Below are 26872 nucleotides of genomic sequence, written 5' to 3'. Positions count from 1 at the left end.
AGCTGAACTATACGCTAGTAGTAATTAATTAATATTATTACTTTTATTTATAGCTAATTTAATTAACTATTAAGATAAGAAAGAATTATAGAATTATTGATATTACTGATTTTAGATTAGACACTAGTAGATGTCTTGAATGTCTACAGTACACTCTACACTAGTATACTATTACTAACTATAACTGACAAATATATATATAATTTTATAATGAATTCAATTATTAATTATATGAATTAATATTACTGATTTTAAATTAGACACTAGTAGATGAATGTCTACAGTACACTCTACACTAGTATACTATAGTGTATATATATATATATATATGACTGACAAATATATATATATATATATATATATATATATATATAATATTATAATGAACTATTAAATTATAGACTCTATTAAATTATTATTTATAAATTCTATTTAATTTATTTAAGCAGGACAGGCAGTAGGCACTGGTGCCAGCCCAGGGCAAGGGCACCCCAGTGCCACTGAGACACTGGGTGCACTGTCAACTCAACAGCACTTACACTACAGTTGATGACAAATTAAAAAAAAAAAAAAATTAAATTAATCAAATTATTATTATTAATTATATTAAGTAGCACTGAAGTGAGGATGAAGTACACTGTGAGAAATGGCAGGCTAAGGCTTACCAGTCTCACACAGAACAGAACAATCTCTCTGTAACGCTCGGATGCAGCACAGCAGTGTTGCCAAAGCAGTCACAGCGAAAAAAGAATGGATCTCTCAGGCAAGCTCTGGTCTTATAAAGGCTCCTTCAGAATTCAAAAAACAGCAGCACAGGCATTGGACGAGACCCTTAGCGTGACGTCACAAGAGTGAGCTGATTGGACAGACGAGATCAGCTCACTCCTGCGCGGCAAAAACGAAGACGATCACGAAGAATTTTCGATTCTTTGTGGTTGGGAGTCTTCGTCTTCTCCTACGTTTTGCCGGCACTGTATTCTCTTCGGCGTGTCTTCGGAACGAACAAAAAAACGGCCTCTTCGTGCTCGTTTTCATGTTCGCCCGAAGACGAATGCGCAAGTCTAGTGATTACAGGCAGCAGAAATTGCCAAAGAGCAAGAGGACGACCTGAAGGCCGAATCCGAGAAGGCTGAGTACGTTTCTCTTGTTTGCTCTGAACGCTGATTATGAATTACATTAAACGGACTAACACGCTTTGAACTTCATGAACTTGCTATCATCAAAGCATCCGTCTCCCAAAGTACTTCCAAGAACAGAAAAAGCTGATGGGAAAATAAGCAACGCAGCACTTTATAGTTTAGAGCGCAATACGGGCCAGGTGCCGTTATGTAGTCTATTTTGTGGCCAAGTACACTGGGGTACACTGCGTGTGGATACATTAGGGAAGGAGGTCCCTGGCCTGAGGAGCTTACAGTCTAAGTAAGATTATACCTAGATTCTGTAAAAAGCATAATTCTTCCAATGAATCCGTTTAGCTTTATCGCTTTTGAGCGTCCTTAACACGTTAGTGAAAAGCCGGAACAGGAAGGCTTTTCAATCTGTTGTATTGAGGCGCAGAACAATATTATACCGTGTAACGCTGGCACGACGTGTAATAGTGGGACATCTACTTCACTAACACCTGGGAAGCCAGATCTGTTGGCTATCCGGTCTCTGAAAGATATCGGCACTTCTGCCTGTAGTACGTTTTGCGCGACTTAACGACGCCTTGGCACGGATGACTAAAATAAGTAGTAATGTGTTTGACTAGCTTGGGTCCACCTGTTAGCCAAAGCCATTGTACTGTGTACATCAGCACCTAATTGTACAATTATTTTCTCAGCATGGAAGACGGCGAGAAAAAGGACAAAGCTAAGGCAGAGGAAGAGTCTGAATTCCTTGAAAGCAAGGAGGGTCGAATCAAGAAGAAAGAAAGAGGAGCCGGAAGCATTAATGGCAAACGTCCTGGCCGGCTTGGAGATCTACCAAACTAAAATGCTGGTAAGAGGTTATGATAATATTCTTCATCAGGCAAGAAAACTGCCAGCTGGGTCTGGTTCTTTGTTGTGCTTCACTTTTGTGTAGTTCATTCCTAAAATTCTGAGCGTTAATGAAGCATTATTTTGAGGTGTAACTGTTGGTTGAATTAATGGTCGAATTCTCCTCAGAAAAAGTTATTTCCTTTAATAGATTATGCGCATAATCGAGACAAGGCACACAACAAACCAAGGTCGAAGCGTTGTCTAATTACGTATTTGGATTACATGGTTTATATGACTTCTTATGTTTCTGATCTACTTCTAATAGCATGCATCATTCTGATTGGTTCCTTTTTAAGCAGGTTACGCCTCTTAGTAGATATGTTGGCGCAACTCGTGATACATCATAGACTAGACATTTTCTACTGTCTTTGTCAGCAATAATATTTATGATTACATAAGCATTTTTCTAACATTTCCCTCCTGTTTATCAAAATATTATTCAATGTCAGACTCCTCATCTTCAGTATCGGTCATTAACACTGATAATTCGACTTTCATGTCGACAACGTCATTAATATGTAGAGTCTCAGATACTTGCAATAATTGATCACATTCTTCTTTGTCGATCAGAGAGTACATAGTCTGATTTCCAGCTTTATCAATTGTCTTATTCAAAAGTCCTCGGCAACATGGAATAAAACAGCATCCTCCGAATATCAATACTGCAGCTACTATAGCGATAGTAATTATTCCGGACATTATCATTCCCGACCATCGCCCGAACCATCCTTCTAACCAAGAGGTGAACACATCATGTATTCCTGCATTCTCGGCAAGTTGATTTGATAAGGATGTTAGTCCTTCGAGGGCTTTGGTGATGCTCCCATCAGGGGCGGTGTTCTTTGGTATGAAGGTGCAGCATTGGTTCCCGAACATCTTGCGCACGCCCCCTTTCTCGGCCAATAGCATGTCCAAGGCCATTCGATTCTGCCAGGCCATAAGGGAGGTCGCATCCAGTTGCTCATGTATTCCTTTAATAGCATCTCGAGTATAATTCACAAACCGCTGTTGATTATAATAGATGTAGTTTGGGGCGTGGTCTGGATGGCAATCTGAGCAGACGTTAGGTGCAGGAGCTCCGTACTAACCCAGATAACCAGCATTCTATCCGCATCCATCCGTGGCTGTTTTTGCCCTGAAAGTTCGCCCGGGTTGCTCGCAGCATATGTCGGGTCACCGCTCGAAAAAATCAGCGAAAATGCCCAACTTTTTCGAGCCAAAACTTCGAAAGAAGCACTCGTCCCGTCCGTCGGGCCTACCCCGTGATCCTGAGGAGGACTCTGACGCCTCCACAGGCCCTGCCGTATCCGCACGCTCCAGGCCTCCGACGCCATCGGACACCCACCACGATGATCTGCCTCCTGACACCCACGCACTCACCTCTCACACTATGAAAACGCTCTGACGAGAAATGCGGGAACAGCTTCGCCAGGACTTTCAGGACATTGCAAACTCCATCCGTCGTGATCTTGATGGCTTGGGCGACCGCACGGATCACCTGGAGAGGCGTATGGAAGAATTTGCTGACGCTCATAACACCCTTGCGGACGATCACACAGCACTCAAGACGGAGATGGCTACCCTTCAGACGAAGGTGATGGATCTGGAGGACCGCTCCCGCCGCAACAACATACGCCTGCGGGGCATTCCGGAGGCTATAGGCCAGGAGGCCTTACGTGAGTTTGTCACGGATCTCTTTAAGCACCTCCTGGGCACAGGTAATAACGCCGACATACGCCTTGACCGTTTACACCGTGCCTCCAGGCCCAAGACACTCTCACAGGCATCTCCAAGGGATGTTCTAACCCGGGTGCATTTTTTTGACACTAAGGACAAGATAATGCAAGCGGCCAGACGCAAACCAGACTTACCTTCCCGCTTTCAGAATATCATGCTGCTCACTGATCTCTCGCAGCTCACCCTCCAGCGACGCCGTTCTTTTGCCCAAGTGACAAGCCTTTTGCGGTCCAAGCAGATCTCCTACAGATGGGGTTATCCCATCCGCCTCATTATTACCAAAGATGGCAGCTCGACGACTCTACACACCCCGGAGGACGGCATGGCTCTCCTGCGCAAGTGGGGGATTGACCCAGACACAGATCCCTCTCAACAGTCTCCAACTCCGTCGCCGGCGAAGATCACCCCGCAGAAACAATTGAAGTGTGACTGGTCCACGAAGGCCTGAGGCATTGCTCTTTGGGACGGTAACCCGTGCGTTTCACTCCCGTGGTGGGCCTTCTGTCGCGCCCCTGGTCAGGAGCTGTAGCGCGCATAGTTATGTTTCATTTTTCTGTTTGGTTTTTTACACGTGCTTTTTTTATTTTTTTTATTTTATTCACATTTACTACGTAATGTCGACCCACTTGGTCGCTTTCAAATCTGGGCTCCCCTATGTTAAGTGCCAAGGGCCCTTGTGCTTAATTAGAGTGGGGCCTGCACAAGCTTGTGACTTTCCATACTCAATCGGTTGGGTACTTACCGGTCCTCATTACGGGGCTATGCACATTTGCATCTCACATGTCAACCTCACTTTTTCTTTAACAGGGCCAGCTCTCTCCACACTCATATCTCACACTCCACATGCAGCCGCTCGCGTTTCTGGTTGTGCGGACCCCTGATGTTCGGGTCTCTTCCTCATACATTCTTCCACCCCCCGGTGCTATCTATAGCTTTAGCACACTCTCTCTTTACAATGTTTGGACATTTTGTCCTGGTTTTGCATTTTTATTGTTTTGTCTATTTTTTATTTATGTTTGTAACATGCGATGTATCTGACTTGCGCTGTTTCTTACTGTGTCACCACGTCTTACCTGGTTGGGTGTGGTCGGTTAAGCGGCTTCCCTCCGCCGTTCGTATTTTTGGGCTCAGTGTCCCTGCGGGTCCTATCTACCTTGTTGTCCTCTTCACCGCTGACCTATGGCTGATTTAAATATACTTTCTATCAACGCTAAAGGTCTTAATTCACCCCAAAAGAGACACTCACTGTGGGCAGAGGCCAAGGCCAATAAGGCCAACATTATATGTGTTCAAGAGACGCATTTCAAAAAGACTAGTCGGATTCCTCTGTACTCCAAACACTTCACGAGGCAATACCATTCTATGGCCGCCACTAAACGTGCGGGTGTCTCGATCCTCTTATCGAACATTTTGTCATTCTCTTTGTTACGCAAGTGCCTAGACCCGCAGGGGCGCTACCTCATCTTGGTGTGTGAAATTCACTCGGTGCGCTACACCATAGCCTCCTTTTATGCTCCCAACACCTCCCAATCGCAATTTTCTAGCTCATTTCTTATGAAATTGGAGACCCTGAAACAGGGCCAGGTCATCCTATGTGGGGACTTGAACACCGCCCTCCAACCTTCACTGGACAGCTCCACCCGCATTCAAACCCCCTATGCCTCCCGTACCCATGCTCTCGGTTCTGCTATGTCTTCTCTGCTGCACTCCCATCAATTATTCGATGCCTGGAGGGTTTTACATCCTTCAGAACGGGATTACACGTATTTTTCAGCCCCCCATAAATCTTATTCCCGCATGGATTATATTCTCCTAGATAAATTTGCTCTACAAACAGCCAGGACTTGTTCCATAGGTTCCATTTCCTGGTCGGATCATGCCCCACTCCTACTGTCCCTCAGGCTTTCTCATCCTATATCTGGGAAAGGCACTTGGCGCCTTAACGACAGCCTGTTGCTTAACCAAACACATAAAGAACACATACAGACGCACCTCACACACTACCTTCAGGATAATTTCGCCCCCGATTCTCCTGTGGACACATTATGGAATGCTCATAAGGCGGTCATGCGCGGAAGATTCATCAGTTTAGCCTCGCATCTTAAAAAACAATCATGCATTACTAAAACCTCCCTACTTCTTCAACTTCATGACTGTGCCTCTCTCCACAAACGCCACCCGACTGATTCTCTCCTACGTAAAATTCAGCAGCTTCAGTTTCAATTATCGGAAATTAATGCCCGCTCCACGGCTTACATGCTGCTGAAGCTCAAACAAAAATGTTACGCAAAGGGCAACAAGGCTGATTCCCTTCTGGCTAGGAAACTACGACACACTGTTTCGTTATCCCGTCCCTCTCACATCATTGATCACGATGGACAGGCTATTCGCAACCCTTCCCAAATGGTGGAGACCTTCGCTACCTATTATTCCAAACTGTACAATCTCAAACATGATGTCTCTCTCTCCCAACCCTCGCAAGGGGATATCCACACTTATCTTGACTCCACTCCTTTGCCTTCTCTTGCACCTGATCTCTCAGAATCCCTTGCCTTACCCATAGAACTCCGCGAGATTGAGAGGGCTGTATGCCAACTCAAGAGGGGCTCGGCCCCGGGTCCGGATGGATTCACTGCTGCGTATTATCGTGCCTTCTTGCCTACTTTAGGTCCCCATCTTTTGTCGCTCTTCCGTTCCTTCATGTCTTCGGGCGTCATTCCCTCTGAAAACTTAAGGGCCCATGTCATCACCTTGCCTAAGCCGGGTAAACCGGCCACTTTGTGCCCCAATTTTAGACCCATTTCACTTCTAAACACAGACATCAAAATTTACGCAAAGATCTTGGCCAACAGGTTAGCCCCTCTGCTCCCTTCCCTTCTCCATCCAGACCAGGTGGGATTTGTTATGGGCCGACAACCCTCCGACAACACCCGTAAATTTATAAATTCCCTTTGGGACGCCGCTAAACATAAACGCCCCAGCCTATTCATTTCCTTCGACGCTGAAAAGGCGTTCGATAGGCTTCATTGGTATTTCTTGAAGCACACTCTTCACAAATTTGGCTTTCCCCCGTTACTCATACAGGCAATCATGGCGTTATATACATCTCCCACGGCCTGCATCTCGATGATGGGCTTCTTATCCTCTCCGTTCCCCATCACCAATGGCACACGTCAAGGATGCCCCTTATCCCCTCTGCTGTATACGCTCGCATTGGAACCGCTCGCGGTCAATATCCGTTCCGACCCCCTGATAACGGGTTTCCCTTTGCCTGACGGCACCACTAGTACATTGGGATTATTTGCGGATGACATTTTGGCCTCTGTCACCTCCCCGGAGCGCTCTCTCCCCGCTCTTTTCTCTCAATTGTCCCTTTATTCCAGGGTCTCCTATCACACTATTAATATCTCTAAAACGCAGGCAATGTGTCTCCATCTGGACCCCGGTCGTAAAGCGCACCTTTTTTCCACTTATAAATTTGAATGGAGATCATCTCATCTCTCCTACCTAGGTATTAAATTGCCTAAATCTTTGCAAGACCTCAATAATCTCAACATTGTGAAAATTTGGGACTCAGTAAAACGCGAAATCATCAGGTGGCGGGGTTTTGAACTGTCCTGGCTGGGTAGGGTAAATGCCCTGAAAATGACAGCCCTCCCTAAATTGCTATATGTGTTGCGGACAATCCCTGTTAAACCCCCCCCAGGGTCCTCCTGCATTCTATCCAAAAATTCTTTGTCGCTTTTACATGTGTTAAGAACAGATCCAGAATAGCGAACCGCACCCGCTTCGTATCTCGACTACAGGGTGGTCTGGGAGTCCCTCATATAGAATCTTACCACGAGGCTTGTATACTATCCCAGACATTCCCATTCCTCTCGAACATTCATCCGCCTACCTGGACTACCCAGGAACATGACGTTATTTCCCCATTTACGGTTGATCAACTCCTGTGGCTACATCGCCACAAGCGACCGCGGCTCCCTCCTTTGCCCCCAACGACTAGACATACCCTTGACACATGGGACAGGGCGGCCAAGCGTTTTCCCTCCTTACATCGCCTTACCCGCATCACCCCCCTGCGAACTCTGGAGTTATTGATTCCGAATTTACAGCTCTCCCATTGGGTTCGCCCTGGTTTTTGCACATTGGGTGACCTATATGTAAACGGTGGGCTCGCCCCCTTCTCATATTTTCATTCCACGTACGAAATTCCCAATCGTGACTTTTTTAAATATCTCCAGATCCGTCACCTACTCGGCTCGCTGCCCTCTCCTGTGTGTCACTCTTCCCCGTTCCTCCTCCAGTTGTCCTCTTTGCGCGACTCAGCCCCTAGGTTCCCAAAGGCCATTTCTATGTGGTACTCCCTTTTAATAGCCCGTTTCTCCGCCCGTAAGTTACCGCATATGCTCGCCTGGGAAAGGGATCTGCGAGCAGAGATTCCCCTAGAATCATGGCTGGAAGCGGAGGAGGCGATGCGGGGGGGTCACCCACTGCACCAACCACATAGAGCTCCAGAAAAAACTCAGCTGCCGTTGGTACCTCACCCCAGTCCGTCTCGCACACATGTGGGCTACCCAATCCAGGCTCTGCTGGAGAGGATGTGGTCAAATGGGCACTATGCTTCATATTTGGTGGGGTTGTCCGGTGCTGCAGCCACTCTGGAGGGTAGTGTTTGATATGTTGCGCCAACTTTTTCGCTTCCGGAACTGGCGCTGCTCCATATGTTTCCTGACCCCATTCCACCTCCATCTCGTAAACTGCTCATTCATGTTCTCTTGGCTACTAAATTGTGTATAGCCAGACAGTGGAAATCGCCTTCTCCCCCCTCCCCCACCGATGTTGTTTCCACTATTGAACGACATAGAATCCTTGAACAAATGTCCCACGACGCTTCCTGCACCACACACATATACGTGAAAACTTGGACCCCTTGGCTCACGAGCCGGCTCCTTTCTGAATACTGTTGACTTAGAGACCCGTGTCTTTCCTCTATAGAGCTGGCGTGGGCTTGACCTCACCTGACCAGCGTTCCTTTCTTGGCGGCCTTGATCTGTGCGTGTGATGGTTTTATTGTGTCTGTGGAGGTCGTACACTCTCTCGTGGTCCTTTCGGACTGCTAATTGTGCAGACGTGGTTTCTAGCGCATCGCTGTAACGTGTTTTCAAAATAAAAATTTTATTACTTTGTTTTTTGTTTGGCTCTGGTAGCCATTGGTTCTGTATGTTTGTAATTTGCAATCCCGTTTTTGTGACATTTGCTTTCATTGTATTTAAATGGAAAAATATCACCGGATACGACTAGATCGGCAAGTTCTCCACTTCAGGCTGATTTCGACCCTCCATCTACTTCATACGCTCGTGCCTCTCTGGCCTCCGTGGTGTATCTTGTCTTTTGTTATCTCCATGTATCTCTGTCTCGTGTTTCCAAACCGTGCCTGTGATGCTACTGTACCGCCCTGCGAGGCGGGTGCCTTTATATTTTCTTTTTACTATGTGCACGGATGTTACTTTTTCTGTATTGTGTTATGATTCCGGTGAATAAAAGTTTTAAATTTCAAAAAAAATAATAGATGTAGTTTATCCAGTCCACGTTTTTCGCTATTGTACTCCACCAGAAAATGATTGACTCAAAACCTGCAGCAATTTGGTTTCGGGCTTTGAACTCATTTGGAACTCCTCGTGGTACTCCAATTTCATCAATATATATTCGATCATCAAACGATCCCTGTGGTTGTTTTGATCTTTTCGGCCTTGAAGTTGGTTCCTTCCGTGAGGTCAACAGATTTCAAGGTACAATAAGTTGTGTTACAGCACATTTTCCTTTTCCTCTGGGATCGATAAAAGGTCTTATTTTCCGGTCTCCGCACAACCACCAAATATCCGCTCTCATCTGGGTTGGCTGTCGCAGTCCCGTGGAAAACAGTCTCAACACATAGTGAATTAGACAAATCTTTCATAATCAAAATAGCTCCTATCACCCTGAAGTTCCATACAGGTGTATTTTCCCTCATATATTTGCACTGTTGGAGGTAATTGGGATCTCTTAACCTTGGGAAACCACAAGTCCAATGTATGACAAGTTCCATTTCCAGATGGGGTATAAGTCTTATCAAACAGCTTTATTATGCAGTCAAATCCGACTGGGTCATTCTCTTTTGTTAATGGAAATGGCACCGTAGCCAACTGCGGACGGGCTTCTGCGCAGACTATACAATTCTCTTTGTTTAGACTCTTTACGGTAAATCGAAGCCATTCCAACCAAACATTATCTCCATGAAATCCTGCTTCCAGGGCAATCTGATCAATAGAACTCAAATCGGTATACCGAATTACCCCTGTCTCAATTTCCTCGATATGTTTTCCTTCCTGGATCTGAAACTCTTTTTCTACTTGGATCTTATTTTCTGGAAAAAGACAAAAAGAAAACTCCTTGCGGGTCTTTACCGGAAAACCCACACACCTATGGTGTATAGTCTCTCGTCCGTCTTCATAGGTTCCTTTAAAGTAAAGAACAATTTATTACAGTTATCAAAGGTTGTACGTTCGGATCGTAATCTTTTCACGGAAAATCTTGTTTTGATTCCACTTGCTCTTGCCCCGGGTACATTATATCCCCAATCTTGACTAGCTGTTGTCCACATAGCATAATCCCAACCAAGGCGTGATGTTATGCTTTGTTTTTTAGGGGGCTTGTCGGGCATCCAGCATACATATACAACGGCCTTAGCGTAGTTTCTTGCTTGCCCAATATTTTTACAATGGATCGATTTGCACAAATCAATTTCCATGAAACTATCTCCTGCTGACGAAAAGGTCAGATTTTGTGCTTTGGTATCTTCCCATTTGGTCACCTTCTTGTTCTCATTCCACTCAGCTTTTTTAAAGACAGGAATAGCATCAGTCACTACCCAATAAACTATAAGCAGGCACCACCCCTTCATCCTACCTGGCCGTCAACTCAGGGTTCGGGGAATGGATTTCTTCACTGGCTTTGTACCCAGACTTAATGAGTGACTACCAGCAAGTGGTGTTACCTTCTTACAGTGCGACTGATGTATCCAACAACTCCTCTCGGCTATCTTACACGCCGTGGGGGTGGTTAGTAGTACTCGGTACGGTCCTTCCCACCTCGGGGATGACCAATTCTTTCGCTTGATTATCCTTATTAGTACCCAATCTCCAACACTCAATTTCTCAGGAATTGGCTCTTGTGTCTCTGGAAGAGAATTAACGGTTTGTGTTGATCTGGTATTCAACATTTTTACCATATAATCTGCTAGGGTTGATTCCCTTTCCTCTTTTGCCTCTTTTACCTTTATCTGTGGCAAACTATAGGGTCTCCCATACGTTACTTCAAATGGGGTGAGACCCTGCTTATTGGGTGTAATACGCATACTCAATTTTACCATAGGTAGGCAAGAAACCCAATTCTTCCCAGTTTCTGCCATAGTCTTTTTTTAATTTATTCTTTATTGTTCCATTGTTTCTTTCTACCAACCCTGCTGACTGAGGATGATAGGCGCAATGATTCTTTAATTGTATACCAAATCCTTGTGCAAATCTGGAAATTAGTTGATTGACAAAATGAGGCCCATTGTCACTGCATATTCTTTCTGGTACTCACTTACTGGTTTCATGACCTTAGCTACTGTATCTGCATCTGCATGGGCTGTTGGGAATATTTCTACCCATTTAGTTAATGCATCAACAATAACTAGACAATATCTCATATTTTCTCATTTGTTTAGTTCAATATAATCCATGCAAATATGTTGAAACGGATACTCTGGGTTGGGGAACTAATAAGACAATTTGCACAAAATTTGTTAGAGTAATTTTGGAATCCGAACGTTGTAAAAACCTTATCTATAACGGCTACCATCCCTCCTGTTGAGACATGGCTCAGCCCATGACTCAATAAGGCTGCATAGCGAAACAATGACTTTGGCAATATCGGTTTGTTGTTAATATAAAAAATTTTGTTACATAGAGTCGCTTGTTTAGACATAGGGGCAGCCTGTTGCATATCATATAAAACCTGGTGATCAATTTGTATTTCACTAGTGATTATGGCAAACATCTCTTGAGCAATTCTTTTAGCTTCAAGATCTGCACGGTTATTGCCTAAAGCTATAGGATCCTTGCTGTTGGTATGAGCTGCACACTTTATTACAGCTACTTCTTTTGGTAGATGTCTAACCGTTAATAGTTCTTCAATTAAAAATGTATGATTTATCGGTTTCCCTGTGGAGGTAATCATACCTCTATTTCTCCATTGTTGTGCAAACACACGTATAGTAGAAAACACATATTGACTGTCGGTATAGATATTTACCCGTTTGTCTACTGGCCATTTGCATGCCTCTACGAGAGCCGTTAACTCGGCCGCCTGGGCTGATAAATGATTGGGTAATTTACCCGCTTTGATTGCTTTGGTCAGAGTTACAATGGCATAACCTGTAGCATTTGTGCCATCAGGATTCTTTTTTGAGGATCCATCGATAAACAGTGTTTCATCAGGATCTTTTAGAGGACTATCACGTAGTCCTTCTCGCGGTAAACTTTTTGTCGTGATTTCATCGATACAATTACGCGGTTCTCCTTCTATTTCTACTGGAACTAAAGAAGATGGGTCAAGCGTAGTACACCTTTCAATAGTTATATGCGGTTGTGCTAATAGCACTGTCATACACGATAAGATGTCTTGCAGGACTGAGATATGAAATCTTATTTTGTAACAAAATAACCGACACCGCGTGTGGGACCTTTAGCGTTAATGGGTGAAACAGTACAATGGCTGCTGAAGCTTTGACGGCTTCGGCTGCTGCGATCACTGGTTGTACACAGGGAGGCATTGATCTCGCCACTGGATCTAAGCGTGTAGAATAATAGGCCAAAGGCCTTTGCTTTCCCCCATGCTCTTGGGTAAGCACTGATGTCATATACCCTTCTTTTACATCCACAGTCTGCGCAAATCCCTTAGCATAATTTGGCAACCCTAGGACAGAAGCATTTACTAATGTTTTCTTTACTTGGCAAAATGCATCATCTGCTTCTCGTGTCCATTGAATTTTATCTGCAGCAGCCATTGGTGTATCGTATGTTCAAGCTGCAAGGGGTGCTACTAAGGCTGCATAGTTTGGTATCCAAGTTCGACAAAAGTGAGTCATTCCAAGAAATGACATCATTTGCTTTTTTGTGATAGGACGTGGCGCATGTAACACAGTCTCTTTTCTCTTTACAAAATTGTAACTTTTTCTTATTGACTTTATGTCCTTGTTCATAAAGAAACATAAGTAACGCATATAACAGTATTTGACTCCCATACCTCGGAGTGAACTTGGCTATGTTGGAACTCGTAGCTTGTGCGAAAATTGTAGGTGGTTCACAGTAACCCTGTGGCAATCTGGTAAATGTAGACCTTTTCTCTGTATATGTAAAGGCAAACCAAAATTGGCTATCCTTATGCAGCGGTATACTAAAAAAAAGCATTGCTTACGTCTATTACAGAAAACCACTTATTTCCTGGGTCAAGCTCATTTAGTAAGGTATTAGGATCTGGTACCACGGGCGCACGTGGAATTACTGCCCGATTTACAGCCTGTAAATCTTGAACCATTCTCCACCCACTAGATGGTTCTGCTTTCCTTACGGGAAACAAAGGAGTATTGCAAGGGCTATCTGGGCAAGGCACAACGATCCCTTTTTCCAATAAACCGCTTATTATTGGTGCTATGCCCTCGTCGGCTTCAGGTTTAAGGGGATACTGTCGCTGGTGAGGTCTATAAGTATCCTTTGGTGTTATAGTTACTGGTTCAATTCCTTTCATTAGTCCTACATCAGTAGGTCCTGAGGACCATAAGTCGTCGGGTATTTCTTCTAATGATAGTCAAATAAAATTTTCCTCCCACTGATGGACTTTGGGATAGGCGACAAATTTTCGACCAAACGGTAGCCGATATGCTTTTATTTCAGCATTGTATTCAGTGTCTCCTTTATCCCTTTTCCACGAATGGTTAATCTCACATCGTAACACCATATCTCCCACAGACTTCCACTCATCGGTTTGCTGTTTACACAGAGACAAATGTGGTGTTGTACCTTGAAAAAGTGCAGGTCATTCGGGGTGTTAATATACAAGATAATGCCCCTTGTCCGTTGTCTGTCCAGTAAAAGTATTCTGTCTGTATGACGGTATTTTGTTTGTCTTTTAAATGTGATTCATAGTACTCGTCTCCTCCTGCTGTTCTCTTAACATACATTGTACATTATTTGAATGTTGAACTTGTAAATGATCACAGGTCTCACATGTCTTATGTACAAGTTCTAAAGCCTGTATTATATTTCCCTTATTTTCAGTAAAATCTATGTTCAAAGCATAGTAGTAATGATCGTGCCGTCCTTGAAAGTTATTTCTTCTTCCCACTGTAACATCAAACTTGTCTCCTACGGGCGCAATGTGTACTCCCAACTCTCTAATTAGATCTCTTCCCAGGAGATTTACGGGACATACCTCAGATAATATTACACTGGCGGTAATTATGTTTCCAGACTCTGGATGTTGTATTTGGAGGGGAACACATAAGCTTTCGGTATGTGTCCTCCCATTTACTCCCTTTTATGTGAATTTTAACCGTTCCTTTCTGTATGCCCGTGCAGGTGGGATAATTCAATAGGGTTCGCGAAGCCCCTGAATCCACCAAGAATGTTACACGTTTGTTATTTACAATTGAATCAATTTCCGGCGAGGTTGACAATAACAACAGATCATGAACATTACTGAGATCTAATGTCTCTTTTTCTTGTATTAGTCATTGTTCTGGGGAGCTCTGCTTTCTCTTGTCTGGCTCGGGACACTCTTTTGCCCAATGACCTTCCTTTCCACAATTATAACATCCATGTGACCTTCTATCACCTCTACCTCTTCTACCTCGGTACGACCGTCTGCCCCGGCCACGACCTGGAAATTTCTCTCTCCCTCTCTTTCGTTATTCCCTGTCAACGTTCCTTCATACTCCTCTCCTGCTAACATTACTCTCACTTTCTTTTTCTCCCTTTCTTTGTGCCACTTTTCAGAATGCTTAGCATATTCCAACACATCATTCAACGACGCAATCCGGAGGTTAACCATGTGTTTACTGACATACGCATCTATCTCTTTACGTGTCCCAGACACCAACGCATTTTTTAATTGCTGCTCATAAGCAGAATTTGGATCTGGATCGGGAGGTGGGGTTAATCCACTATAGATATCAAAGACCTTTTTCAGTCGATAAAAATATTGATCCACATTAGGGCTGCAACTAACGATTATTTTAATAATCGATTAGTTGGCCGATTATTTTTTCGATTAATCGGATAAAGAAAAAAACAATATGCAAATTTTTCTTTTATTTAAAATAATTTAATGAACTGGATGTTAAAAAACAACTTAAAATTTACATAAACATTCTTATTTTGTTATGATGTAATAAAAAACAATATTTTCAAAGTACAAGAACCCAAGCACAATATTTATGAAACAAAATAACCCCAAACATTCTGAAAAGAGGTGGACTATTACTGTTCAAGAAACTTTGCCCCGGCCCTGGCACTTTGCACCCAGAACTTTGCGCCCAGCCCTGGCACTTTGCGCCCAGCCCTGGCACTTTGCGCCCAGCACTTTGCACCCAGCACTCAGTACTTTGGAGCCACTCGCACAGAGCGATTCGCACAGACATGAGGAATACTTACCTCCGGAACGCGTCACGTAACTAAAAGAAGGCGGAGACTGCAGAAGCGGGGAACGCTCGCGGAGGTAAGTAAACAACGAATCGATCACTCGATCAATCGATAACGGAAATCGTCGACAACGATTTCCGTTATCGATTACTATCGATTTTATCGATTCGTTGTTTCAGCCCTAATCCACATCCTCCCCATCCTTCTGCGTACATCTATTTATCTCCATCCAATTTGTTCTACGAGCCCGTGTGGCCGTACAGGCAGTTATGAAAGTGTTTAAACGGTTAATTAGATCAACATGGCCCCATGGGAGGGGTTGTCCCGCATTATCGTACCCGTTCCAGCTCCGTTTTACTGAGCTCCACTCTGATCCCAAAACTCTTCGACACGCTCTTTCTATTTCTACACCATTTAATCGGTAACTGCTACAGAGACCTCGGATATCTGTGTCAAACTGTTGGGGATCCTCTTTTGGACTTTGAATATGCTCAGTAGCTTTTTTTATGTCCTCCTCTGTCCGTGTTCTATGTACCCACATGGTTAATGGATGTCTATGGATGTCCACCCATTGGGTTTGGTACCTCTATCATAGGATATTGAGGATCCATAACATTCTTCTCAAATTGTCTGATATAATCAGCTCCCGTCTGACAATCGGTAATTATTCGATTCATTGCTCTGGTAACTGGACCAGAATAGTCTGGGGGGGCAGAGTAGGTACAGGGTGAATCACGGAAACAGTAGTGATAGGATTACTTGGGTTTAACTCTCTGAGGTCTGGATAAACACATTCCAGTACAGGCGGAGACAAACTAGCCACATCATTTGGACTGTTATCCGTTACCACAGGTTGCAAAGTAGGAGGGGAGGGGGCTTCAGCAACGGATTGATTATTCTGCTGTTTCGCCGCCAACGTTAAATTGTCATCCTCCTTATCTTTTAACATCAGTATTTGTTGTGCCTTTTTTTTAGCTCTATAGCCTGATTTCTTATGTGTGCTTCTCTAAGCCACCTTTCTGCAATCACTTTTCCATTTTTTCCATATTTGGAGGAACCTTTTTCCTTGATTTTATCAAGTAAGGTTATACATCCCCTTTCAGTCAATTTACAATCAAAATCAAATTTACTTTCCCATCTCTTACAATACTTGACATTTTCTGGATTAAGTTTGTCCATGAACTTTTTGTCTCCTTTCAGTGGTTTTTTCTTTATCCACAAAAAAACACTCTCATCCTTTTGTTTCTTTCCCTTACTGTGGGATTTCCCCATGATATAATCTCACCACGAAACAGAACACCAGAAAAATCTTTTGGTATTTATAAGACACCACGTCTGGACAGGGACAAACAGAGAGTTCTCGGTATTTATAAGATACCGCTTCTAGACAGGGTGAAATAAAGAGCCCTTGGTATTTATAAGATACCGTTCCTAGACAGGAGAGGCAGGAAAATCACTCTCGCAGCGAAGTTGTTCACTTGCAATCCCGGCACTTGATCACAGAGAGCTTCTCACAAATGCCGGGGGGGGGCGTATTAACAACAACCTTATTCACTGTTTGTTCGTGAACAGTCATTCACACAGATAGATTCATTCAGACAAGATTTGTGACATGGGTTGGTATAGCTGTCTCTGGACCATAAGAGCTCTTCTCTTTAAGGTCTTGTGATACTCTTTCACAATAATACAAGCCGCAACCAACATCAACAGTATTGTCACAATTACAAGCAACAATTTGCTATCACAAAAATAATGACTAACTACCTGTGCACATTTCTTCTGATCAGCCTCAGTACTCCCTCCAAGTACTATTTCTCATTATCGAATGCATACGCAGTTATTTATTTCAGTAGTCCCTGACCGACTTTGACCTCTTATAATATTTCCCAGAAATATTATTCTACTTACATTTCTGAAGAGAAGACTGTACTCAGTCTTCGGGAGGACGCTGCCGGTTTCAGGGACGATGTCGCGAAGTGCCTCTGATTAACAGCAATCTTTGCTGGAGGACTTTTATTACCCCAGATGCAGATTCTTGAGGTGCGGTTCCTCAGGACCGTCGTCCCCGTCTCCGGTCAGGACCTCCTCACACGGGGCACCAAAATGTTGGTTGAATTAATGGTCGAATTCTCCTCCGAAAAAGTTATTTCCTTTAATAGATTATGCGCATAATCGAGACAAGGCACACAACACACAAAAGTCGAAGCGTTGTCTAATTACGTATTTGGATTACATGGTTTATATAACTTCTTTTTTTTTTTTATATTTCTTATCTACTTCTAATAGCATGCATCATTCTGATTGGTTCCTTTTTAAGCAGGTTACGCCTCTTAGTAGATATGTTGGCGCAACTCGTGATACATCATAGACTAGACATTTTCTACTGTCTTTGTCAGCAATAATATTTATGATTACATAAGTATTTTTCTAACAGTAACTCAGGCTTTACCCACCACTGACACCCCTCTAAATGGGGTTCCAACATCACAGCAAGTGAACGCGTCATAAGAATCTGTCCCAGCGAGTTCCCTGCTGGCGCAGGCCAAGGCAAAATAACGTTCAATGTTCAATAATAGTCTACACATCGGGGGACTTTTATCCGTCCCCCCCCACCTCAAGCTCACGTGACGTTTTCAGATTAGCGCGTCATGTAATAACGATTCATTTCCGATCAATTCCTGCACGGAAGCCGAAACGTCTCCTTTATCTCGGGTGACGCTTTAGCGTTTGTCTTCTTCCGTACAGGGCACTTTCATTAGACCGTTTCTAGTTGCCATTCATTTAGAAGAAACAAGATTCCAAACGTCGGTCCTGGTTTCGAATGATGGGACCTTACCCCGACTGTAACGTTTACTATCTAAAATGTAGAAACGCGTCTTGCCGCGAGGCTTTGAGCGTCCAAACGTTCTAATCGTATTTTTTTCGCTGAGAGGGAAAGGAAGACGATTCAGAGTAAAGAATGAAAAGACGAGCCCAGCGGAACATCTGCCTCTGAGCTTTATCTGAGCTCCACGACTACCGATCCTCAGAAGACAGAGCCCCTCGCTTTGTGACCCCCTGCCTAATCCAGACGACGGCCCGTTTCTCCCATTACATTTCATTGGGATTTGTGATTAGCAGCCCGGTTTGGGTAGACGTGGCCAACATATATGTCTCGTGCTATTCCAATTGCCCCCGTAAAGCCACGTATGTCCGATTTCGTGTGAGCCGCTACGGTTTCGTAATAAAATGTATATCGCAGGCGGTTAATTCCGGCGCGTACAATAGAACGCCAGAAACGTAACGTCTGACCCTTTATTCTTTATTTCAGAACTACCTGGGCCGGACTTTCTGCAATCTCAGATTTCTGGCCCTGTTTGTTGCTTTTGCCCTTAACTTCATCCTGTTGTTCTACAAGGTAAAGCACTCGCTAGAATGTGGTCTCTTTAATGCTTCTCTGGTCGTGGGTCAAAGTGCGGTAGGAATAGTATCTTTTGTGATCTTCTTCTTTAATTCTTTTCCTGTTGCGAAGTTTCTTTGAAGACCAACATTTCAGTGGCCGTTCCCCAGACCGGCTTTTATCGGCTCTTTGACACAGCAGCTCCTCGCAGCTCGTTATGACGCTTAGCCGGCCGAATGCGTGGCAGGAGGGTGGTGAACAATGACATAGATCCTTTTTATTTTTATTATACTTTAAACTTAAAGCCAAACGTTACCTGTAAAAGTTTTTGAGAGCATTCATTCGGGATCGAGAGGCTCGTCGCTCGGTCTGCCGCCATCACAGGTATGTAAACGGTTTGAACGCTTTGTCGAGTTGCCACGCGGTGAACCGTCTACGGATTATCGGGAGCTTGGAGTATATTTGCTTGAGCGGTCGTAAACGGATGCGAATGGCTTGCTGCTCTGCAGGTGACAGAGGAACCTTCCCGTGAAGAGCCAGACAACGACTCAAAGGTGTGGAAATCGTATCGAGGAGGAGGAGGAGGAGGATGCAGACGGCGGCACGGTTTATTTTGTGCTGCAAGAGAACACCGGTTCCATGGCTCCGACCCTCCGCATCCTTGCTATCATCCATACCGTAATGTCGTTTCTCAGCGTTATTGGATGTTACTGCTCGAAGGTACTGTATATACCGGAACGTGTCTTTCCTGTAAAATGTCGATCGAGTTTACCGTAGTGCCTTCAGGAGCCTGGGGTGATATTCCAGACGCAGGTACGCTTTTTGCCACGCTGGCTGCGTTCCAGGCACGCGGAAGGCTTGCGTACGGAGGTCCTCGTATCGGTGACACAGGGGCAGCGCAGAATGATGTCGCTCTGTCTCCAGTCCTAAGGCGAGTGGATGCTTTCTACCCCAGTCACCGAGCCATACCGTCTCCTTCCCCGGCAACGGGTCCACGCCATGTATTTCACATGATGTTCACATGCGTGATTGCAGGTATCCACCTGCCACGATGACTTTGTGTTTTTTTTTGTGAGCAACACTGATTACATATGCGCCCATCGATCAATCCCAGCACACCTTGTTTCCTTTTTCTATCCTTAACCTGTGGGGCAGGGTCGATAATTATATTTCTAAGAAAGCTCGGCATTCGGGATGAAGCGAAATGCCCTTTTAACACAAACAAAGAATTCCACGAAATGCTTGTGTTTGACGGTTCCGCAATTCATTCGCAGTAACAACAACAAACGCCCTGTTTCCCCAGTGAGCTTCTAGTAAAGTGAATCAAGGCAGATTCCCACGGAAGGGATTAACTGCAGTCCCACCTGTGGCCGATCCGCTATACGACACAAAACCAGAATAAAAACGTTACTAACAACGCTGCCAGATGTTCCGTGACCTTCTTCCCTCTCTCCAAAGGTTCCGCTTGTGGGATTTAAACGAGAGCAAGAAATTGCTCGCAACGTGGAGTTTGACGGTGTGTACATCACGGAGCAGGGGAGCGGCTCGTCACAAACCCCCCGTAAGTGGCGTGCCTTGGATCTGCCCTGTCTTATCGTCGGTGGCCTGCGCTTCATGGCTTTACAGTTCACGACTTATGCCGGGGGTTATATATATTATGTATATCTATCTATATCTATATGTCTGACATCTGTCTATCCACACCTGTCATTGTGTGTCTTTTCCCAATGACTAAAACGTATTGGGCTCTCGTATGGACGCCACTCTATAGGCCCCTGTGGCTGGAGCGCCTTTGAAAGGACACATGTATCCGCTATTAATGCATCTCCAGCTAGAAAGCCAATGCGGGACATCAGGCAGTGCAGCGTCCAAGCTGCAGTTTCCGGTTAGTCGTCCCAGTACTTTAGCGGGAAGGTGCCAGCGCATGTCCAAACACAACAGACAATGTGTTAGCATTGGTCGTGCAGCTACGCAAAACGAATAACTCAGCTGTATCCGTGTATAGAGTATACACACGCAGAGCACTCGTGTCAAAGGCTGCCGGTCAGAAACGATACGGCAAAGGGTAGCGGAGACGCTTCCGGCGTAGTGGATAACAAGCTCGATCTTAAAAGGGGTAAAACGCAGTATTGTACGTGTTGCTTGCTTGCTTGTTTGTTTGTACGTGTTTTTAGGTCGTTTCCTCATAATGACTGGGATAAATTTTAACTGAGCACGTTTGCTTGCGATTCGTTTCTCTAGCGGTGCGCTTGGTGGTCAAAGCAATCGGTATTTAAAACGATTCAGCAGCTTAAAGGGGCAATGATAGGAAAAATGTTTGAAAACACTCCTTTGAATGAACCGTGCCAACAGCCATTGTTATTTTAGCCATTTCATTCATTTCTCCAAAAAGAAAGTCTCGCTGTCCAGCTGGTAGCCCCCGGAGGTGTTTGTAAGACTACGATCCTGTCCAAAAGCCCAATATGGAATAACCCCCAGCCAGTGACTCCCCTACCGGACAGCGGACACGCGGCACTGATCTGGAGCGCCGGCGTGCTGGCTGAGGGGCACGTCCGCACACGACGCATTTCGCTTGGCCGATAGTGTGGCGCGCGCGTCTCCTACCTCATCTTTTTTGCTGGCCGCAGGCCTAGGGGGATGTGGGATCTGGGTTGCTGAGACATGCGCGATAAGTCATGTAGCGTTGTTGCTAACAGCAGGATTTTCAGACAGGAGCCCTTTAGTAAATATCCCTGTCGATATCGTTTCCGGTTTGCCCGTCGGCTTTATCGCCGAGTAACAGCAATGCCGGTCGTGCGCACCGCGGAAAAACGATTAGCGTCGCTTTGTCACTTTTCTGTGCAATTTCACATTGTGATCCGAGCGTTCCATCCACTGGCTTATTAAGTAAGTAAGTGTCGGGGAAGAGATGGGGGGAGTCCCAGCTGAACGCCAGGCGAATTTACTGTACGGAAGCTTCCGGCGGCTACGTCTGTCATTTAAACAACTCCCAAATAACAACCTTCCGTCATAGAAGGAGAATAGAAACGCCGATACGTTCCCGGGGAACGGCCCACTGCGGGGGGGGGATGCTTTCATTGATGTGTCTGTGATCGTGCGCGTGCGCTCGCCTCTTCCTCCCTTTTGGTTCCTTTGATCTGCCAAATGTAATTGTCGCCTGCCTGTGATAATGTATCGTGGGACTTTCACTTAGAGAATGTGTTGTTTGAACAAATGCTTTAAGTACCAAACGTCATGTTCCTCTGGGAGGGGGAGGGGAGGCAAGTAACGTCACCCACCCCAGTCTCCTTCTACGTTTAGTTAGTCGCCGGCAGCATCTCTCTCCGTTTATCTGTTATACGTCAAACAGCGCATCAAAGTGTGGTGGTGTTATTTCGAAAGACTTACCCGTTAAATGGAATTCTGCAATGAAAGCTTATCAGCAATGCTGCCGCCCAGCGTCGGCAACGTTATTAACAATGCCAGACTTTATAGAAGTAAATAGGGGGGAATGAAGAATCCATCTAAGAAGTGGGGATTCGAGGTCGGTTGATCTCTTAGAAGCACGCATTCACCTAGTAAAGAGTTATCCTTGTTTATGTATCATTGTTATATGTAACATTTATGACGTAACTGACCCGTTGTGATACATTATTGCAGCGCGTGGTATTCAACCGCTCGTGTTTCTAGGGCCCGACTGGCCGACCTGGATATCGGGGAAACTTCCCAGTAGGCCGGCGGTGCTTCGTATATATAACGACGACGACGACGACAACTATACGGTGTCTTTGTCAGCGCACGCTGTGCGAATTAAACTAATGAGCAGCTGAATAATAAATGGCGGTGTTGCGTAACATGCGAGGTTTCTGCTTACGCAGATATTTGTCTTTCTATGTGAGTCAGGAGCAGGCAGGCTTCATATATCCATGGGGAGGCAGAGTCTGTAGCGGTTAGATAATCTACAGAGCATACAAAGATCACATCGCCGTGACTCCCGTATCGTGTGTAAGTAAGTATGCAGTGTTGCAGTTGTGTGTGTGTGTGTGTGTCTATATATATGTATAGTAGTAGTACATGGTGCTGCACGTCGTTCTGAGCAGGAGGGCCGGGATGTGACATTCGAAGCTGGCGTTGGTCACGAAGGACAGCGCAGTCCATTACTGACAGCAGCCAAGGACAACCTGTTTCCCGAGTTTCCAAGTTGTTTACAAAGGTGACAGTAGTAAATGTGCCGAAATATAGCCAATGATTCCTAGAAACCCCTAGGCTTTAGAAGCTGCTCCCCTTCAAATTCTCTCCTGTTTGAAGACGATATAGTTGCAGCCCTAGCAAACCAGAACAGTGATCCATTCACCTTAAGGAGGACCTTGAAAAGTCAACAACCGTTGTGTGCAGCTTTTGTTTGTTTGCTTATTTAGGTGATCAACAAATACGGCCACTTGTACGGGGCAGACCGAATCGCTGCGCTTCTGGGTCTGGATAAAAACGCTCTAGATTTGAGCCCGGTGCAAAAGACCCAACCCGAAGAAGGATCCCTCGTGTCGTGGTGCGTAAATTCTTGGTATCTGTAGGCCAAACAATATGAAAGACATTATCCGTTCATTTGAATGGTAAGCGCGGAAGGCGGGCTAGGACGACGCGTGCCAAACGCAGTACAAAGGCTGGCGCGTCTTCATAATTTGCAGGGATCAGGCGCGGTGACTTTGTGAAAGAAATCTCCGTAAAATTTAAAATCAAAGATCTCGGCGGAGGATATAGGGGGGTCTTCCTTGGCTGCCGCAATGTATGTCAAAGTTAACAGGGATATTAATCCAGCTGTATATGGAACGCATTCGAGAGGACAGGGCCGGATAAATGGAGGTAATCGTACAGTTGTTTGCGTTGTATTTGGCATTTTGTTTCTGCAGTGTCACACTTTTCCCAGTCCTGCCGGTGGAACCGGGAGACCCGCTGCCTTTATTTCATGGAACTAAGGGACAGGCCTGGCATAGAAGACAAAATCGGAAAATACCGAGCTATCTCCAGGCGAGTAACTTACAGGGAAACATGTTCAATTCAGTACTCGAGGGCCACAGACTCATCACGTTTTCAGTCTAAAATGCACGTCTCGTCTCTCAGACTGTCTCGTGCAGGTTGAGCTCCGTCGATATGAAGTCTCCCATCTGGAAGCTCGGAGTCGTCTTCACAGACAACGTATGTATTGAAACGAGTTAAGTTGCCAACTGCAAAAGCAATGGGTTTGTTTGACACCAAACATTTCTTTCAGTCTTTCCTTGATCTCGCCTGGTCCACGACCATGTCTATCCTCGGGCGCTCCAACAGTTTCTTCTTTGCCGCTCATCTCCTGGACATTGCGATGGGATTCAAGACCCTGAGAACCATTTTGTCTTCTGTTACGCATAATGGAAAACAAGTGAGTCTAAAACAAGATGTTTGGGGCAGCCACGTTGGCGATCGATTGATCTCCTTTTACCTAATTTGAATTCTGTCGTGACTACGGCCCTAGAAAACACGACAGGAGGTCAGAGCGAGCCGGAGCCCCTAGCAAACAAACACACTCGTATTACTCAGACGGCTGCATGAAGCGCGAGTCGTTTCACCGTTCCGACCGCCTAAGCCAGGCGTGCTCGTGAATAGCCGTAACGTGCGTGCCATAAGTGGGAAGTGGTAACATTTACAAGCTGTTTGCAAAGGATTTCCGATAATAGCCGCAGATCAGGCAGTAATGATGACGGCGCGCACAGCTGCTCGTACTAGAGTCTAATGCGAGGTTTGATGCCAGACGCCGTCCAGGTATGTTCTCCCGCCTCGCGGGCAAAGCATTGACGGCCTTCTGTAAAGCACGGCGATTGATTCCAAATGCTTGGAATGCTGGCAAAGTGTATTTAGTTTGAATTTAGATCGAGTCACATTTTGATACTGTTGATCACCACCTTGCGTCTATAGGCATTTGAGATGCAGCTCTCTCCTGGATCTCCTCCTATCCGTCTAGCCGTTCCTTCTCCGTCAGCTTCTCTGGCGAGACATCATCGGCCCTTCCATTGTTTTTTCTTTCTATTTCATCTCTTGGCAAACCAATCAACTCATTTGGCCTCTAGTATCATCGATATGCAGACTTACCTGTCTTCTCCCGATCTCTCTACATCTCTCGTGTCTCGTGTTACCAATTGCTTGTCTGCTATTATTTCTTCATGGATGTCACAACGTTACCTGAAAAGTAATCTTTCTAAAACTGAACTCGTTATCTTCCCTCTTTCCGTGTCCCCTCCGCTACCTGAATTGTGTATGAAAATTAACAACACGACTATCTCTCCTACTAATCAGGCCCGATGTCTTGGGGGTCATCCTCAGGGCTTGCCCTACCATGGAACAGAGCGGGTCAATTGGGCAGGGCGGCAATTTTGAAGAGGCCCCGAGCGCGTTATTTATGAATGTTTTTGTTTCTTTAAGTGGAGGAGAGAGAGGGGTGCGGCGAGTGGTTTTTGCCCATAACTCCTCTGCGAGCCCTCTAGCTCGTTGGCGGCTTGTAATGGCGAGTGCTGGAAAATGACGTCATTTCCGGCTCTCAGCAGTAAAGCAGTGCGCACCGCGGCAGAGCAGGGAGACTCGCCGCAGGACTGCTGAAAGGTAAGTGCAAAGGTGGTGGGGGGGGGGGGGTAGATAATAGGGAGGGAGGGAGAGGAAGGTTAGAGAATGACCCGTGGTGTGGGGGTGGGGGGGCAGCTTTCAATTTTGCCTCAGGTGGCGTTATGTCTTGGGCTGGCCTTGGTCATCCTTGACTCTAACCTTTCCTTTGTCTCTCATATTCAGTCCTTTGTCAGAACCTGCTGCTTGCCCCTAAGAAACATCTCTCGCATTTGCCCATTCCTCACCCAAGAATCCACAAAAAGTCTGGTTCATTCACTCATTGTCATTTCCCGCCTTGATTACTGTAACACTCTTCTGGTTGGCATCGACTCTCTCTCTCTCTCTCTCTCTCTCTCTCTCTCTCTTCTACAGTATGTCCTAAATGCCGCTGCTAGGCTTATGTTCTTTGCACGTTGCTCCTTTTCTGCTTCCCCTTCTGTTAAAACCCTTGACTGGCTCCCAATGACCTTTCGAATGACATTTCAAGTCCTGGTACTGACCCTCCATAATACTGCCTCCCCATACATGTGTGCCCTCATAAGCAAATACTCGCCTACTCGATCCTTATGTTCTCCCCGTGGGCTAAGGCTCTCCTCCTCACTTATCACCTCTTCCTTTTCCCGTCTACAAGATGTATCTGCCCCCCCGTGTCTCTGCAAATCTACTTCCATGGAACCTTCAGCTTTCACCCTCCCTCCCAAGAGTCATGAAACATCTCCAAACCCACTTGTTTGGAGAAGGCGCGCTACCTCTGACCCTTTCTCTGTGCCTAATGCTTGTTTCGTCAAGATTGTAAGGCTGCCTTTGTGTTGCTCCCTCACAGCGTTTCTTGGCCCAGGAAGCCAGCGGAGTCGCGTGATGTGATGTCACTTTCCGTGACTCTGCTGGGTTCCTGGGCGGATCAAGAAAAGAGATGTTGCGAGGGAGAAACATGAAGGCAGCCTTGTGGGACTGCGTGTGAAATCTGCGGCAAGGTAAGGGGGTGGGTGGAGTTGGCCACATTGGTGGCGGGAGCGGGTGGGATTGGTGACATACATGTTGCGGGAGCGGCACACACACACACACGCACACGCACACGCACACATTGTGTGAGTGGGTGGAATTGGCCCCAAAATCAGTGGGCTTCAAAAACCAGTCCTGTGCAAGGCTATCTCTACACCTAATGTATCGGTTTGTCTTAGTCTGTCGATTCCAGTCTTGTTCTAGCCCTTGAATTTATGTATTGTATCGAGCGCTATGTAATCTGTTTGTTAGTGCTATCTATCTATCTATCTATTTATTTATTTCCTAATTCACCTGCCCTTCTTCCTCGCGGAATACTACGCCCGCTCTCTTCCTTTCCCTCCTCTGCCATGTTTGTTGTAGCTTCCTCATGAATTATTGAAACCGAACAGCTGCTTGAAACA

At 45.4% G+C, this 26872-nt stretch overlaps 1 pseudogene; it reads left to right on the top strand.

The window, feature by feature from the left end:
* The window catches only part of LOC149299118 (ryanodine receptor 3-like), a 208647-nt pseudogene that overhangs the window by 135257 nt on the left and 46518 nt on the right, over positions 1–26872 (top strand).

Source organism: Sceloporus occidentalis, unplaced genomic scaffold (assembly GCF_023333645.1).
Source record: "Sceloporus occidentalis isolate IW3139 unplaced genomic scaffold, rSceOcc1.0.p SCAF_29, whole genome shotgun sequence".
NCBI classification, from domain to species: domain Eukaryota; kingdom Metazoa; phylum Chordata; class Lepidosauria; order Squamata; family Phrynosomatidae; genus Sceloporus; species Sceloporus occidentalis.
This window is presented reverse-complemented; position numbering and strand designations above follow the sequence as displayed.